At 68.3% G+C, this 16,711-nt stretch overlaps 1 protein-coding gene across 1 annotated transcript in view; it reads right to left on the bottom strand.

Annotated features, from left to right (window-relative positions):
• Positions 1–16,711, bottom strand: part of LOC142466193 (NELL2-interacting cell ontogeny regulator 1-like) — a 66,075-nt gene that overhangs the window by 48,142 nt on the left and 1,222 nt on the right. The window lies entirely within an intron of this gene.

The raw sequence follows: 16,711 nt of genomic DNA on the forward strand, positions 1-16,711 counted from the left end.
GTTCCCCGTGACTCGGGGCTCGCTCCCCCGTTCCCCGTGACTCGCTCCCCTGTTCCCCGTGACACGGGGCTCGCTCCCCCGTGACGCGCTCCCCCGTTCCCCGTGACGCGCTCCCCCGTTCCCCGTGACGCGCTCCCCCGTTCCCCGTGACGCGCTCCCCCGTTCGCCGTGACGCGTTCCCCCGTTCCCCGTGACGCGCTGAAATTTCTGAAAGCATTGTATGTTTCTCTGTCTGTACTGTGTTCCCTGTCCCTAGCGGCAATCTCATTGGTCCCTTGGCCCGCCCGCCCCCGCACACTCTCATTGGCCTCACACACTCACACCACTGCTTGAGGCCCCTTGCAGCTCACCTTCCCCCCTCTCGGTGGCCGTCACTCTCCCCCGTCACCCGGACCGCAGCTCACCTTCCCCCCTCCCGGTGGCCGTCACTACAGGCCCCGCACCTTCCCCCCTCCCAGTGGCCGTCACTACAGGCCCCGCACCTTCCCCCCTCCCGGTGGCCGTCACTCCCGACACACACACACACACCGCCCGCCCAGGTAAGTAACACCACTGCGCGTCCCGCCTCAACTGATGGCCCCAGTAACTCCACCCATTTCAGCCTCGCGCCAACAGGCCCACACAGGCCAGGCCCCAGGCCCACACATGCACACGCTTCCTGCCGCCACGGCCGCCGCCTGCACGCGCCTCAGTCCGACACATCGGGGGACCAAGCGATCGCAGGGGGGGGGGAGCGTGTCACGGGGAACGGGGGAGCGCGTCACGGGGAACGGGGGAGCGCGTCACTAGGAGCGCGTCACGGGGGAACGGGGGGAGCGCGTCATGGGGAAGCGCGTCACGGGGAACGGGGGAGCGCGTCACGGGGAACGGGGGAGCGCGTCACGGGGAACGGGGGAGCGCGTCACGGGGAACGGGGGAGCGCATCATGGGGAACCTTCCCCCCACTCCCCTTTCACCCCCCCACTCCCCTTTCACCCCCAACTCCCCTTACTCCCCTTTCCCCCCCCCTCCCCTTTCCCCCCTACTCCCCTTTTCCCCCCCCTCCCCTTACCCCCCTCCCCTTCCCCCCACTCCCTTCCCCCCCACTCCCCTTTCCCCCCCACTCCCCTTCCCCCCCCACTCCCCTTTCCCCCCCCACTCCCCTTCCCCCCCACTCCCCTTTCCCCCCCCACTCCCCTTCCCCCCACTCCCCTTTCCCCCCCACTCCCCTTCCCCCCCCACTCCCCTTTCCCCCCCACTCCCCTTTCCCCACACTCCCCTTCCCCCCCCCACTCCCCTTTCCCCCCCCCCACTCCCCTTTCCCCCCCACTCCCTTTCCCCCCCCACTCCCCTTTCCCCCCCACTCCCCTTCCCCCCCCCAACTCCCCTTCCCCCCCACTCCCCTTTCCCCCCCCCTCCCCTTCCCCCCCCTCCCCTTCCCCCCACTCCCTTTCCCCCCTCCCCCCACTCCCCTTTCCCCCCTCCCCCCCACTCCCCTTTCCCCCCCCTCCCCTTCCCCCCCCACTCCCTTCCCCCCCCTCCCCTTTCCCCCCCCTCCCCTTCCCCCCCCCTCCCCTTCCCCCCCCACTCCCCTTTCCCCCCCTCCCCTTCCCCCCCCACTCCCCTTCCCCCCACTCCCCTTTCCCCCCCACTCCCCTTTCCCCCCCACTCCCTTTCCCCCCCCACTCCCCTTTCCCCCCACTCCCTTTCCCCCCCACTCCCCTTTCCCTCCCCACTCCCCTTCCCCTCCGCTCCCCTCCCCCCCCTCCGCTCCCCCTTCCCCCCTCCGCTCCCCCTTCCCCCCCCTCCGCTCCCCCTTCCCCCCCTCTGCTCCCCCTCCGCTCCCCCTTCCCCCCCTCCGCTCCCCCTTCCCCCCCTCGCTCCCCCTTCCCCCCTCTCCGCTCTCCCTTTCCCCCCCTCTGCTCCCCCTCCCTCCCCCCTTCCCCCCCTCCGCTCCCCCTTCCCCCCCTTCCGCTCCCCCTTCCCCCTCTCCGCTCTCCCTTTCCCCCCCTCCGCTCCCCCTTTCCCCCCTCCGCTCCCCCTTTCCCCCCCCTCCGCTCCCCCTTCCCCCCCCTCCGCACCCCCTTCCCCCCCCCTCCACTCCCCTTTCCCCCCCCCCTCCGCTCCCCCTTCCCCCCCCCCTCCGCTACCCCTCCCCCCTCCACTCCCCCTCCCCCCCCTCCGCTCCCCCTCCGCTCCCCCTCCCCCCCCCTCCGCTCCCCCTCCCCTCCCACTCCCCTTCCCCCCCACTCCCCTTCCCCCCCCTCCCCTTCCCCCCCACTCCCCTTTCCCCCCCCTCCCATTCCCCCCCCACTCCCCTTCCCCCCCACTCCCCTCCCCCCCACTCCCCTTTCCCCCCACTCCCCTTCCCCCCTCTCTGCTCTCCCTTTCCCCCCCCTCTGCTCCCCCTCCGCTCCCCCTTCCCCCCCCTCCGCTCCCCCTCCCCCCCCTCCGCTCCCCCTTCCCCCCCCCTCCGCTACCCCTCCCCCCCCTCCGCTCCCCTCCCCCCCTCCGCTCCCCCTCCCCCCCTCCACTCCCCCTCCCCCCCCCCCTCCGCTCCCCCTCCACTCCCCTTCCCCCCCCTCCCCTTCCCCCCCACTCCCCTTTCCCCCCCTCCCCTTCCCCCCCCACTCCCCTTCCCCCCCACTCCCCTTTCCCCCCCACTCCCCTTCCCCCCTCTCCGCTCTCCCTTTCCCCCCTCTGCTCCCCTCCGCTCCCCCTTCCCCCCCTCCGCTCCCCCTTCCCCCCCCTCCGCTCCCCCTTCCCCCCTCTCCGCTCTCCTTTCCCCCCCTCCGCTCCCCCTTTCCCCCCCTCCGCTCCCCCTTCCCCCCCCTCCGCTCCCCCTTCCCCCCCTCCGCTCCCCCTTCCCCCCCCCTCCGCTCCCCCTTCCCCCCCCTCCGCTCCCCCTTCCCCCCCCTCCGCTCCCCCCCCACTCCCCTTTCCCCCCCTCCCCTTCCCCCCCCACTCCCCTTCCCCCCCCACTCCCATTTCCCCCCCACTCCCCCTCCGCTCCCCCCTCCCCCCCTGCTCCCCCTCCCCCCCTCCCCACCCCCCCCCCTCCGCTCCCCCTCCCCCCCTTCCCCACCCCCCCCCTCCGCTCCCCTCCCCCCCCCTCCGCTCCCCCTCCCCCCCCTCCGCTCCCCCTCCACTCCCCCCTCCCCCCCCCGCTCCCCCTCCCCCCCTCCCCACCCCCCCCTTCCGCTCCCCCTCCCCCCCCCTCCGCTCCCCCTCCCCCCCCTCCGCTCCCCCTCCCCCCCCCTCCGCTCCCTCTTTTCCCCCCCTCCGCACCCCTTTCCCCCCCGCACCCCTTCCCCCCCCCACTCCCCTTTCCCCCCCACTCCCCTTCCCCCCTCTCCGCTCTCCCTTTCCCCCCCACTGCTCCCCCTCCGCTCCCCATTCCCCCCCTCCGCTCCCCTTCCCCCCCCTCCGCTCCCCCTCCCCCCTCCACTCCCCCTTCCCCCCCCCCCCTCCGCTCCCCCTCCACTCCCCTTCCCCCCCCTCCCCTTCCCCCCCACTCCCCTTTCCCCCCCTCCCCTTCCCCCCCCACTCCCCTTCCCCCCCCACTCCCCTTTCCCCCCCACTCCCCTTCCCCCTCTCCGCTCTCCCTTTCCCCCCTCTGCTCCCCCTCCGCTCCCCCTTCCCCCCCTCCGCTCCCCCTTCCCCCCCCTCCGCTCCCCTTCCCCCTCTCCGCTCTCCCTTTCCCCCCCTCCGCTCCCCCTTTCCCCCCCTCCGCTCCCCCTTCCCCCCCCTCCGCTCCCCCTTCCCCCCCCCTCCGCTCCCCCTTCCCCCCCCTCCGCTCCCCCCTTCCCCCCCTCCGCTCCCCCTTCCCCCCCCTCCGCTCCCCCCCCACTCCCCTTTCCCCCCCCTCCCCTTCCCCCCCACTCCCCTTCCCCCCCCCCACTCCCATTTCCCCCCCCTCCCCCCTCCGCTCCCCCCCCTCCCCCCCTGCTCCCCCTCCCCCCCTCCCCACCCCCCCCCCTCCGCTCCCCCTCCCCCCCCTCCGCTCCCCCTCCCCCCCCTCCGCTCCCCCTCCACTCCCCCCCTCCCCCCCCCGCTCCCCCTCCCCCCCTCCCCACCCCCCCCTTCCGCTCCCCCTCCCCCCCCCTCCGCTCCCCCTCCCCCCCCTCCGCTCCCCCTCCCCCCCCCTCCGCTCCCTCTTTTCCCCCCCCTCCGCACCCCTTTCCCCCCCGCACCCCTTCCCCCCCCCACTCCCCTTTCCCCCCCACTCCCCTTCCCCCCTCTCCGCTCTCCCTTTCCCCCCCACTGCTCCCCCTCCGCTCCCCATTCCCCCCCTCCGCTCCCCCCTTCCCCCCCCTCCGCTCCCCTTCCCCCCCCTCCGCTCCCCCTTCCCCCCTCTCCGCTCTCCCTTTCCCCCCTCCGCTCCCCCTTTCCCCCCCTCCGCTCCCCCTTCCCCCCCTCCGCTCCCCCTTCCCCCCCCCTCCGCTCCCCCTTCCCCCCCCTCCGCTCCCCCTTCCCCCCCCTTCCGCTCCCCCCCCACTCCCCTTTCCCCCCCTCCCCCTTCCCCCCCCACTCCCCTTCCCCCCCACTCCCATTTCCCCCCCACTCCCCCTCCGCTCCCCCCTCCCCCCCTGCTCCCCCTCCCCCCCTCCCCACCCCCCCCCTCCGCTCCCCCTCCCCCCCCCCTCCGCTCCCCCTCCCCCCCTCCGCTCCCCCTCCACTCCCCCCTCCCCCCCCCGCTCCCCTCCCCCCCTCCCCACCCCCCCTTCCGCTCCCCCTCCCCCCCCCTCCGCTCCCCCTCCCCCCCCTCCGCTCCCCCTCCCCCCCCCTCCGCTCCCTCTTTTTCCCCCCCTCCGCACCCCTTTCCCCCCCCGCACCCCTTTCCCCCCCCCCACTCCCCTTCCCCCCCCTCCCCTTCCCCCCCCTCCCCTTCCCCCCCACTCCCCTTTCCCCCCCTCCCCCCCCAATCCCCTTCCCCCCCAACTCCCCTTCCCCCCCCACTCCCCTTCCCCCCCCACTCCCCTTCCCCCCCACTCCCCTTTCCCCCCCTCCCCTTCCCCCCCCACTCCCCTTCCCCCCCACTCCCCTTTCCCCCCCTCCCCTTCCCCCCCCAACTCCCCTTCCCCCCCACTCCCCCTTTCCCCCCCACTCCCTTTCCCCCCCCCACTCCCCTTTCCCCCCCACTCCCCTTTCCCCCCCCACTCCCCTTCCCCCCCCACTCCCCTTCCCCTCCGCTCCCCCTCCCCCCCCTCCGCTCCCCCTTCCCCCCCTCCGCTCCCCCTTCCCCCCCTCCGCTCCCCCTTCCCCCCCCTCTGCTCCCCCTCCGCTCCCCTTCCCCCCCTCCGCTCCCCCTTCCCCCCCTCCGCTCCCCCTTCCCCCCTCTCCGCTCTCCCTTTCCTCCCTCTGCTCCCCTCCGCTCCCCCTTCCCCCCCTCCGCTCCCCCTTCCCCCCCCTCCGCTCCCCCTTCCCCCCTCTCCGCTCTCCCTTTCCCCCCTCTGCTCCCCCTTTCCCCCTCCGCTCCCCCTTCCCCCCCCTCCGCTCCCCCTTTCCCCCCCCTCCGCTCCCCTTCCCCCCCTCCGCTCCCCCTTCCCCCCCCCTCCGCTCCCCCTTCCCCCCCCCTCCGCTCCCCCTTCCCCCCCCCTCCGCTACCCCTCCCCCCCTCCACTCCCCCTCCCCTCCGCTCCCCCTCCGCTCCCCCTCCCCCCCCCTCCGCTCCCCCTCCCCCCCCACTCCCCTTCCCCCCCATTCCCCTTCCCCCCCTCCCCTTCCCCCCCACTCCCCTTTCCCCCCCTCCCATTCCCCCCCCACTCCCCTTCCCCCCCACTCCCCTTTCCCCCCCACTCCCCTTCCCCCCTCTCTGCTCTCCCTTTCCCCCCCTCTGCTCCCCCTCCGCTCCCCCTCCCCCCCCTCCGCTCCCCCTCCCCCCCCTCCGCTCCCCCTCCCCCCCTCCGCTCCCCCTTCCCCCCCCCTCCGCTACCCCTCCCCCCCTCCGCTCCCCCTCCCCCCCTCCCCCCCCTCCGCTCCCCCCTCCCCCCCCACTCCCCTTCCCCCCCACTCCCCTTTCCCCCCCTCCCTTCCCCCCCACTCCCCTTCCCCACCACTCCCCTTTCCCCCCCACTCCCCTTCCCCCCTCTCCGCTCTCCCTTTCCCCCCTCTGCTCCCCTCCGCTCCCCCTTCCCCCCCCTCCGCTCCCCCTTCCCCCCCCTCCGCTCCCCCTTCCCCCCCTCCGCTCCCCCTTCCCCCCCCTCTGCTCCCCCTTCCCCCCCCTCCGCTCCCCCTTCCCCCCCTCCGCTCCCCCTTCCCCCCCCTCCGCTCTCCCTTCCCCCCCTCCGCTCTCCCTTTCCCCCCCTCCGCTCCCCCTTTCCCCCCTCCGCTCCCCCTTCCCCCCCCTTCGCTCCCCCTTCCCCCCCCCTCCGCTCCCCCTTTCCCCCCCCTCCGCTCTCCCTTTCCCCCCCTCCGCTCCCCCTTTCCCCCCTTCGCTCCCCCTTTCCCCCCCCTCTGCTCCCCTTCCCCCCCCCCTCCGCTCCCCCTTCCCCCCCTCCGCTCCCCCTTCCCCCCTCTGCTCCCCCTCCCCCCCCTCCGCTCCCCCTCCGCTCCCCCTCCGCTCCCCCCTCCTTTCCCCCCTCCCCCCCCCGCTCCCCCTCCCCCCTCCCCCCCCTCCGCTCCCCCTCCCCTCCCCCCCACTCCCCTTTCCCCCCCCTTGCCCCCCCCACTCCCCTTTCCCCCCCCCTCCCCTTCCCCCCACTCCCCTTCCCCCCCACTCCCCTTTCTCCCCCTCCCCTTCCCCCCCACTCCCCTTCCCCCCCCACTCCCCTTTCCCCCCCCACTCCCCTTCCCCCCCCCACTCCCCCTCCCCCCCATCCGCTCCCCCTCCCCCCCTCCACTCCCCCTCCCCCCCCTCCGCTCCCCTCTGCTCCCCCTCCCCCCCCTCCACTCCCCTCCCCCCCCCTCCGCTCCCCCTCCGCTCCCCCTCCCCCCCCTCCGCTCCCCCTCCCCCCCCACTCCCCTTCCCCCCACTCCCCTTCCCCCCCCCTCCCCTTCCCCCCCCTCCCCTTTCCCCCCCTCCCCTTCCCCCCCCACTCCCCTTCCCCCCCCACTCCCTTCCCCCCCCACTCCCCTTTCCCCCCCACTCCCCTTCCCCCCTCTCCGCTCTCCTTTCCCCCCCTCTGCTCCCCCTCCGCTCCCCCTTCCCCCCCCTTCCGCTCCCCCTTTCCCCCCCTCCGCTCCCCCTTCCCCCCTCTCCGCTCTCCCTTTCCCCCCTCTGCTCCCCCTTTCCCCCCCTTCGCTCCCCCTTTCCCCCCCTCTGCTCCCCCTTCCCCCCCCTCCGCTCCCCCTTCCCCCCCCTCCGCTCCCCCTCCCCCCCCCTCCGCTCCCCCTCCCCCCCTCCGCTCCCTCTTTCCCCCCCCTCTGCACCCCTTTCCCCCCCGCACCCCTTTCCCCCCCACTCCCCTTCCCCCCCCTCCCCTTCCCCCCACTCCCCTTTCCCCCCCTCCCCCCCACTCCCCTTTCCCCCCCCTTCCCCCCCCCTCCCCCCACTCCCCTTTCCCCCCCCTTCCCCCCCCACTCCCCTTCCCCCCCTCCCCTTCCCCCCACTCCCCTTCCCCCCCACTCCCCTTTCCCCCCCTCCCCTTCCCCCCCACTCCCCTTTCCCCCCCACTCCCCTTTCCCCCCCACTCCCCTTTCCCCCCCACTCCCCTTTCCCCCCCCCACTCCCCTTCCCCCCCCCACTCCCCTTCCCCCCCACTCCCCTTTCCCCCCCCACTCCCCTTTCCCCCCCACTCCCTTTCCCCCCCCACTCCCCTTTCCCCCCCCCACTCCCTTCCCCCCCCCCCCACTCCCCTTTCCCCCCCCACTCCCCTTTCCCCCCACTCCCCTTTCCCCCCCACTCCCCTTTCCCCCCCCACTCCCCTTTCCCCCCCACTCCCCTTTCCCCCCCCCCACTCCCCTTTCCCCCCCCCACTCCCCTTTTCCCCCCACTCCCCTTCCCCCCCCACTCCCCTTTCCCCCCCACTCCCCTTTCCCCCCCACTCCCCCTTTCCCCCCCCACTCCCCTTTCCCCCCCCCCCCACTCCCTTTCCCCCCCCACTCCCCTTCCCCCCCAACTCCCCTTCCCCCCCACTCCCCTTTCCCCCCACTCCCCTTTCCCCCCCACTCCCCTTTCCCCCCCACTCCCCTTTCCCCCCCCACTCCCCTTTCCCCCCCACTCCCCTTTCCCCCCCCACTCCCCTTTCCCCCCGCTCCCCTTCCCCTCCGCTCCCCCTCCCCCCCTCCGCTCCCATTCCCCCCCTCCGCTCCCCCTTCCCCCCCCTCCGCTCCCCCTTCCCCCCCTCCGCTCCCCCTCCGCTCCCCCTTCCCCCCCCTCCGATCCACCTTCCCCCCTCCGCTCCCCCTTCCCCCCCCTCCGCTCCCCCTTCCCCCCCCTCCGCTCCCCCTTCCCCCCTCTCTGCTCTCCCTTTCCCCCCTTCTGCTCCCCCTTTCCCCCCCTCCGCTCCCCCTTCCCCCCCTCCGCTCCCCCTTCCCCCCCTCCGCTCCCCCCTTTCCCCCCCCTCCGCTCCCCCTTCCCCCCCCCCTCCGCTCCCCCTTCCCCCCCCCCTCCGCTCCCCCTTCCCCCCCCCTCCGCTCCCCCCTTCCCCCCCCTCCGCTACCCCTTCCCCCCCTCCGCTCCCCCTCCCCCCCCCACCGCTCCCCTCCGCTCCCCCTCCCCCCCCCTCCGCTCCCCTTCCCCCCCTCCGCTCCCCCTTCCCCCCCCCTCCGCTCCCCCTTCCCCCCCCCTCCGCTACCCCTTCCCCCCTCCGCTCCCCCTCCCCCCCCCACCGCTCCCCTCCGCTCCCCCTCCCCCCCCCTCCGCTCCCCCTTCCCCCCCCCCTCCGCTCCCCCTTCCCCCCCCCTCCGCTCCCCCTTCCCCCCCCTCCGCTACCCCTTCCCCCCCTCCGCTCCCCCTCCCCCCCCCACCGCTCCCCCTCCGCTCCCCCTCCCCCCCCCCTCCGCTACCCCTTCCCCCCCTCCGCTCCCCCTCCCCCCCCTCCGCTCCCCCTTCCCCCCCCCCCCTCCGCTCCCCCTCCGCTCCCCCTCCCCCCCCACTCCCCTTTCCCCCCACTCCCCTTTCCCCCCACTCCCCTTCCCACCCTCCCCTTCCCCCCCACTCCCCTTTCCCCCCCTCCCCTTCCCCCACCCACTCCCCCTCCCCCCCCACTCCCCTTCCCCCCCCACTCCCCTTCCCCCCCCTCCCCTTCCCCCCCACTCCCCTTTCCCCCCCACTCCCCTTTCCCCCCCACTCCCCTTCCCCCCCCAACTCCCCTTCCCCCCACTCCCCTTCCCCCCCCACTCCCCTTCCCCCCCACTCCCCTTTCCCCCCCCACTCCCCTTTCCCCCCCCCACTCCCCTTTCCCCCCCACTCCCCCTTCCCCTCCGCTCCCCCTCCCCCCCCCTCCGCTCCCCCTTCCCCCCCTCCGCTCCCCCTTCCCCCCCCTCCGCTCCCCCTTCCCCCCCCTCCGCTCCCCTTCCCCCCCCTCCGCTCCCCCTCCGCTCCCCCTTCCCCCCTGCGCTCCCCCTTCCCCCCCCTCCGCTCTCCCTTCCCCCCCCTCCGCTCTCCCTTTCCCCCCCCCTCCGCTCCCCCTTTCCCCCCCTACGCTCCCCTTTTCCCCCCCTCTGCTCCCCTTCCCCCCCCTCCGCTCCCCCTTCCCCCCCCTCCGCTCCCCCTTCCCCCCCTCCGCTCCCCCTCCGCTCCCCCTTCCCCCCCCTCCGCTCCCCCTTCCCCCCCTCCGCTCCCCCTTCCCCCCCCTCCGCTCTCCCTTCCCCCCCTCCGCTCTCCCTTCCCCCCCCTCCGCTCTCCCTTTCCCCCCCTCTGCTCCCCCTTCCCCCCCCTCCGCTCCCCCTCCCCCCCCCTCCGCTCCCCCTCCGCTCACCCTCCCCCCCTCCGCTCCCCTCCGCTCCCCCCTCCCCCCCCTCCGCTCCCCCTTCCCCCCCCTCCGCTCCCCCTTCCCCCCCCCTCCGCTCTCCCTTCCCCCCCCTCCGCTCTCCCTTCCCCCCCCTCCGCTCTCCCTTCCCCCCCCTCCGCTCTCCCTTCCCCCCCCTCCGCTCTCCCTTCCCCCCCCTCCGCTCTCCCTTCCCCCCCTCCGCTCCCCCTTTCCCCCCTTCGCTCCCCCTTTTCCCCCCTCTGCTCCCCCTCCCCCCCCCTCCGCTCCCCCTCCGCTCCCCCTCCGCTCCCCCTCCGCTCCCCCTCCGCTCACCCTCCCCCCCCGCTCCCCCTCCCCCCCTTCCCCACCCCCCCCCCTCCGCTCCCCCTCCCCCCCTCCGCTCCCCCTCCCCCCCCTCCGCTCCCCCTCCGCTCCCCCCTCCCCCCCCCGCTCCCCCTTCCCCCCCCTCCCCACCCCCCCCCTTCCGCTCCCCCTCCCCCCCCCCTCCGCTCCCCCTCCCCCCCCTCCTCCGCTCCCCCTCCCCCCCCCTCCGCTCCCTCTTTCCCCCCCCCTCCGCACCCCTTTCCCCCCCCCCTCCGCACCCCTTTCCCCCCCCGCACCCCTTTCCCCCCCCCACTCCCCTTTCCCCCCCCACTCCCCTTCCCCCCCCTCCCCTTCCCCCACTCCCCTTTCCCCCCCTCCCCCCCCCTCCCCTTTCCCCCCCTCCCCCCCCCTCCCCTTTCCCCCCTCCCCCCCACTCCCCTTTCCCCCCACTCCCCTTCCCCCCCACTCCCTTTCCCCCCCCTCCCCTTCCCCCCCCACTCCCCTTCCCCCCCCACTCCCCTTTCCCCCCCCTCCCCTTCCCCCCACTCCCCTTTCACCCCCCACTCCCCTTTCACCCCCCACTCCCCTTTCCCCCCCTCCCCTTCCCCCCCCTCCCCTTTCCCCCCACTCCCCTTTCCCCCCCCCCTCCCCTTCCCCCCCCACTCCCCTTCCCCCCACTCCCCTTCCCCCCCACTCCCCTTTCCCCCCCTCCCTTCCCCCCCACTCCCCTTCCCCCCCCACTCCCCTTTCCCCCCCACTCCCCTTCCCCCCCACTCCCCTTTCCCCCCCCACTCCCCTTCCCCCCCACTCCCCTTTCCCCCCCACTCCCCTTTCCCCCCCCACTCCCCTTTCCCCCCCACTCCCCTTTCCCCCCCCCACTCCCCTTCCCCTCCCCCCACTCCCCTTCCCCTCCGCTCCCCTCCCCCCCCTCCGCTCCCCCTTCCCCCCCTCCGCTCCCCCTTCCCCCCCTCCGCTCCCCCTTCCCCCCCTCCGCTCCCCCTTCCCCCCCCTCCGCTCCCCCTTCCCCCCCCTCCGCTCCCCCCCCCTCCGCTCCCCCTCCGCTCCCCCTTCCCCCCCCTCCGCTCCCCCTTCCCCCCTCCGCTCCCCCTTCCCCCCCTCCGCTCCCCCTTCCCCCTTCTCCGCTCTCCCTTTCCCCCCCTCTGCTCCCCTTTCCCCCCTTCTGCTCCCCCTTTCCCCCCCTCCGCTCCCCCTTCCCCCCGCCTCCGCTCCCCCTTCCCCCCCCTCCGCTCCCCCTTCCCCCCCCCTCCGCTCCCCCTTCCCCCCCTCCGCTCCCCCTTCCCCCCCCTCCGCTCCCCCTTCCCCCCCCCTCCGCTACCCCTTTCCCCCCCTCCGCTCCCCCTCCCCCCCCCCTCCGCTCCCCCTCCCTCCGCTCCCCCTCCCCCCCCTCTGCTCCCCCTCCCCCCCACTCCCCTTTCCCCCCCCCCCCACTCCCCTTTTCCCCCCCTCCCCCCCACTCCCCTTTCCCCCCCTCCCCTTCCCCCCCCACTCCCCTTCCCCCCCCACTCCCCTTTACCCCCCACTCCCCTTCCCCCCCCACTCCCCTTTCCCCCCCCCACTCCCCTTTCCCCCCCCACTCCCCTTTCCCCCCCCACTCCCCTTTCCCCCCCACTCCCCTTCCCCCCCACTCCCCTTTCCCCCCCAACTCCCCTTCCCCCCACTCCCCTTTCCCCCCCACTATTTGGTTTTGGCATTTCTTTTAGTAGTCTTGGACTGATGATTTTTAAGGGATATAGCTTTTCTGAGACCTATTTTTGGTTTATTATATATAACACTCACCAATATTGGATCTTTTTAATAATACTCCAATGCTTATTAAGAGCTTTTTGAATTGTTTAATGCATGGGATTATATTTTGTTATAAAGAGTGGGTTCATATCGGTTTGATAGTTAGTATTATATTTTTTCCTTTCTTTTTTCTTTAATAGTGTGTTTCTATCTATTTTGCATGTTCTTTTTAATACCGATTCCACCAAACTATGGTCAGAACCTCTGCTTGAGAATTTGGTCCTGAGATCCTCTGCTTGCTGGACAAAACTTTGATCTTTGGAGTTATTACGTTTTAATCTTAAAAATTGCCTGTATGGGATATTGTCAATCCATTTTACATGATGGTTGCTTCTACTCGTGATGTAAGATTGAACTGAATGACCAATACTTCTGAGAAGAAAAAAAACATAGAAATGAATTAAATAATGTGCCATATTGGACCTGCATTGTGTCTTCTTTATTTACTGTTGTATATATGAGGTCACTTTCCCAGTAGCACCCCAGTTATCACAATGAAATATATAAATATATAATACAGTGGAACTGGGTTTTTATCTTGCTAAGACTGTGTATGGCTACTAAAAGTAAAGCAAGAGGTCAGCTAGTATCAGCAGCCTAAGTAACAGAGTATTGATCTAGCCGACAGTGTGTGATTTGTGTTGTATTGTGAATTATTCTACAATAAAGAAAATGTTTTGTTTTTTAAACGTAAGGGTTAGTGAAATGTCTTAATCGCTGCAAGGGATAATTTCATTGTCATTAGCAGGGTATGCTCAGACAGGCCGCATCCGTGATCCCACGATGCAGGGTCTCTGACACAATCCCCTTCTCGCCTTACGTCTGGTAGTACAGCGCAGCCGATTCCGCCAGGCCTGGGGAATCCTCCGCTGCGGTTACGTCTGCTCCGCTGGATCATCCGTACACTAAGGGGGCAAGTGCCTTACTATTGGCCGGCCCTGCAATACTCCACTACAGTGTAGAGGAAACTAGATGGGGCCTGCGGAGAACTGGTCTGGCCTAGTCCAGGGGGCTTGACTAGCTCCCTGGACACTACCTCTCCCTTCGCTGGCTCCGCCAGGACTGAGCACGCCACCTCCAGTCCGCGGAGGATATCCTGAACGACAGGACCTCCTCTTCCTGCAGCGCCAACCTCAGGATGGCCACTGCCTTACAGTCCACATGTATGTGGCTGTGACAGCCACAACATGGCGCCACAGCTCACTAAACCCTCCCACGTGACAGGACCTGTCAGGGAGGAGGCAAGGGAGGGTACCCTGCTACATAGCTAATCTAGCTATTAGCTTATCTCAGGTGTGCTCCACAAGGAACATTAAACTGTCAACCAGGAAGTGGAACTGGTGTGCTTTTAAAGAAAGCCAGGGGGAGAGAGCTACTACAGGTACATGCACTCATTTTGGTCCTACACGACGGATATGCACAAAAATGGCTACGGTATAACAGAACAGGGACAAAAATATTCACTGTTCCATCTACCAGACACATACTGAATTGAAATACTATATTTTACAATAAATAAAACTCAACTGCAGGAAGCTATTCCACTTGCTTCCTACAGCACACAAAGTGTTATGGGGATGTCAAGTCTAAGGCACCTGTGGCCCGTAATATAGTGTTCGCGCGCGCTCCGCCATGCGCGTGCGGCACTTATAGTTGGCTGTGGATAGACAGCCGTCCTATACTAGGGCCACGCGCGCACGGCAGTGAGCGTGGAGCCGGCCGACAGTGGGGAAGATTGCGAAAAGAACGTTTTCGCGTCGCTACCACCACTGTAATGTATGTATGTATGTATGCGTGTGTGTGTGTATGCACAATGTTAATAAATCATTTATTCTTACACGTGTCTTTTTTTTTCATTTTAAAAATATATAATTGATAACTCACACAATTGACACACACACACACACACACAGACCTCTGCAAACCTGTCCTTCCCGGCAGCACGGACCGTGAAGGCGCGTTTGCGCCCGCATTTACTATAAAAGCCTGAGGAATTGGGCATGGGGTCAGACTCAACAGGATCAGGAGTTGAACCCACACAACCTCTGTTATTCAGAACAACAGTACGAGCAGTGTGAGCTAATTCAGTTGATGGGTTGCAGTGCATACTGCCTAAGGCAGTTATTCCCAACCTTTTTTGTTTGGAGTAACCCTTGAAGTATTTCGAAAAATCTCGGGGAACCCCTATTAGGTTCGACAGGGGTAAATCACAACATATCACACCTCATGAGCCACCTCTATTTCCCACCCTCTAACCATGTATTTCTTTCCCTTCCGTCTCACTCACTCTCACCCCCCCTCCCACCTCGCATGTATTTATCCCCTGCGTATCACTCTTACGCCCTCTTTTCCTCACTCCCTCTCCTCTCACTCGCCCCTACCTTCCGTCAATTACCCCACTCTCACTCAATCCCTCCTACAAAATACATACCAAAATATCCCACCCCGCAATACATAATTTAAAAAAACCCACCCCCTTCAATAGATATTAGACTTGTAAAATGAGAAGGGCCGAACTGCTCCAAGGAAAACAGATTTTGGCTGCACAGGTAAAATCATCATACTCCTATCTTCCCCAGCACCCCTCATCATCCTCATAGCTCCCCTAGCACCCCTCATCGTCATCATCCTCATATCTCCCCAAGCACCCCTCATCATCAATCATCATCATCCTATCTCCCCCAGCACCCCTCATCATCATCCTCATATCTCCCCCAGCATCCCTCATCATCCTAATATACCCACCCCCTGCTTGTCACATCACCTTCCCCCTGCATCTCACATCACCCTCCACCCGTATCTCACGTCACTCTCCCCCCCTGCTTCTCACATCACTCCCCCTCCTGCATCACATCACTCCCCCCCCCTGAACCGCACATCACCCTCCGCCTCCCTGGATCTCACATCTCCACCACGCCCCCATATACCTACCTCAGGCGGGAGAGGCTGGTGTCCTGCGGTTGCCAGCGGAGGAGGTGGCAGGCCACAGAATGGCAGAACAGGCAGGACGGCATGTGCTCGCTCTAGCTAGCAGCAGGCACTGGACGTGCCGGGTCACACTGCTAAAGTGCGCTCCTACTCTGCAGTCCTGAGAGCGAGCGGGCTCTAGGAGGGGAGTGGGGGGGTGTAGTCTGTAGGAGGAACCCCTGAGACTGCTTCCACGGAACCCTGGTTGGGAATCACTGGCTTCTTTTATAGTCCTCGCTGATGCACGTGGGGCGTGCGCCTGGCATTGTGCGTGCACATGGCGTGCGCGTTTCGTTGTTAGGGTGCAAGCGGTAATGCGCACGGTTAGGGGGCATGACTCTTACATCACAGCGTTAGGCCGCGCTGTGATTGGTTCGTGGCGTGGAAGCAGCGCGAAAATAATTTTATTGTAATTTCCCTGGTCTGCCGCGGCACCACTCATGGCCGACGCGCGCTCTCTATTACACGCCGCTTACCTCCAAGGGATATCTATTTTGTTGATTGTATTTGTAACCTTGAAAGCACTTCAAACACAAAGTAACAATATGTACTGAGGGCTATGAGTTACTGAGGCCAGGTGACATTAAATAAGAGATATACAGAATATGGGAAACCTCACTCTATTGGGTTAGAAGAAAATGGGCACCACTGCTGCTCTAGGGATCACAGTTATAACTGCGGTTTGACAAGTAAACACTATTATTATTAGTAGACGAATATTCTTAGTACTATCTGGATGTTATACATTTTCATTTTATTGGACCAGATTTGTGCAATCTCGGTTATATAAATTGTACAGGAGACATTACATCCCTTTAATCCCATTAAATCCCTTTGCTAAATAAAGAAGCTACGGTATGGTTTATTTTCTTACTCCCTTTCAGTCATGCATATTTTGTACAGTGAACAATACAATCAATAACATTGTTTTTTTACATGTAAAATGGTTTATTTATAACCAATGTTAATATAGCCAGGTCCCCCTCTGCACAGCAGTCCCCCCTCTCCAGGAGCACTGCAGCCGGTTGCGGGTGGGGGCGTCGTCACTAGGGCAAGGGGGGGGGCAAGCGGAGCCCGATAGGCCAGCAGCTGGGGGTTGGTGCGGTGTCGCGGCGCTGGATGGAGGCCAGATACTCCCGGCGGCTCCCGTTGCAGGGCACCGCCATTCTCAACTGCTTGGCGCATGGGCAGTGAGGGCCCTCGGCTAGCTTGCGCATGCGCAGGAGATAGCGCGCGAACCCTCCACCAATAGGATAAGGCTCTAGGCAGAGACTACAAGCCCCATGAGCCTTAGGGGACCCCACGTGACGCCAGGGAGCCAATAGGGCTGTAGCATCTCCCTGCAGAGGAGATTAGATACTTTTAGTTACTTTGGAGCCAAGTCAGTCAGAACAAGCTAGGGGAAGGAGGTGAGTGCAGGGGTCAGTGACCCACTGCATTAGGCCAGCAGCCCCCTAGGTCCCAGTCAGGTCCTGAGCAGCTTGTTGTGCTATAGCGACAGGCCCTAGATAGGGACACTGCCCCATTAGCTGTTTGTATGGTCAGGGACACAGTGCTGAAGCCGTGCGGCCCTGCGAGGTGGATTCTGGGCTCAGAACGCCATCAAAGACACTGAGACTAAGGTGATATTATCCACGCCGGAATTCACCCAACGCGGTGCGGAGAACGACGTCGGATCGGGCGGAATCCCTGTCGTAGTCTGCGGAACCCGGGGTTGGAGCCCCGGGCAGGTATCATTCTTCAAGTGCACCAACACCCTACAGCAACGCAAGAAGCACGCC

The sequence above is a fragment of the Ascaphus truei genome, chromosome 1 (genome assembly GCF_040206685.1).
Source record: "Ascaphus truei isolate aAscTru1 chromosome 1, aAscTru1.hap1, whole genome shotgun sequence".
Classification (NCBI taxonomy): domain Eukaryota; kingdom Metazoa; phylum Chordata; class Amphibia; order Anura; family Ascaphidae; genus Ascaphus; species Ascaphus truei.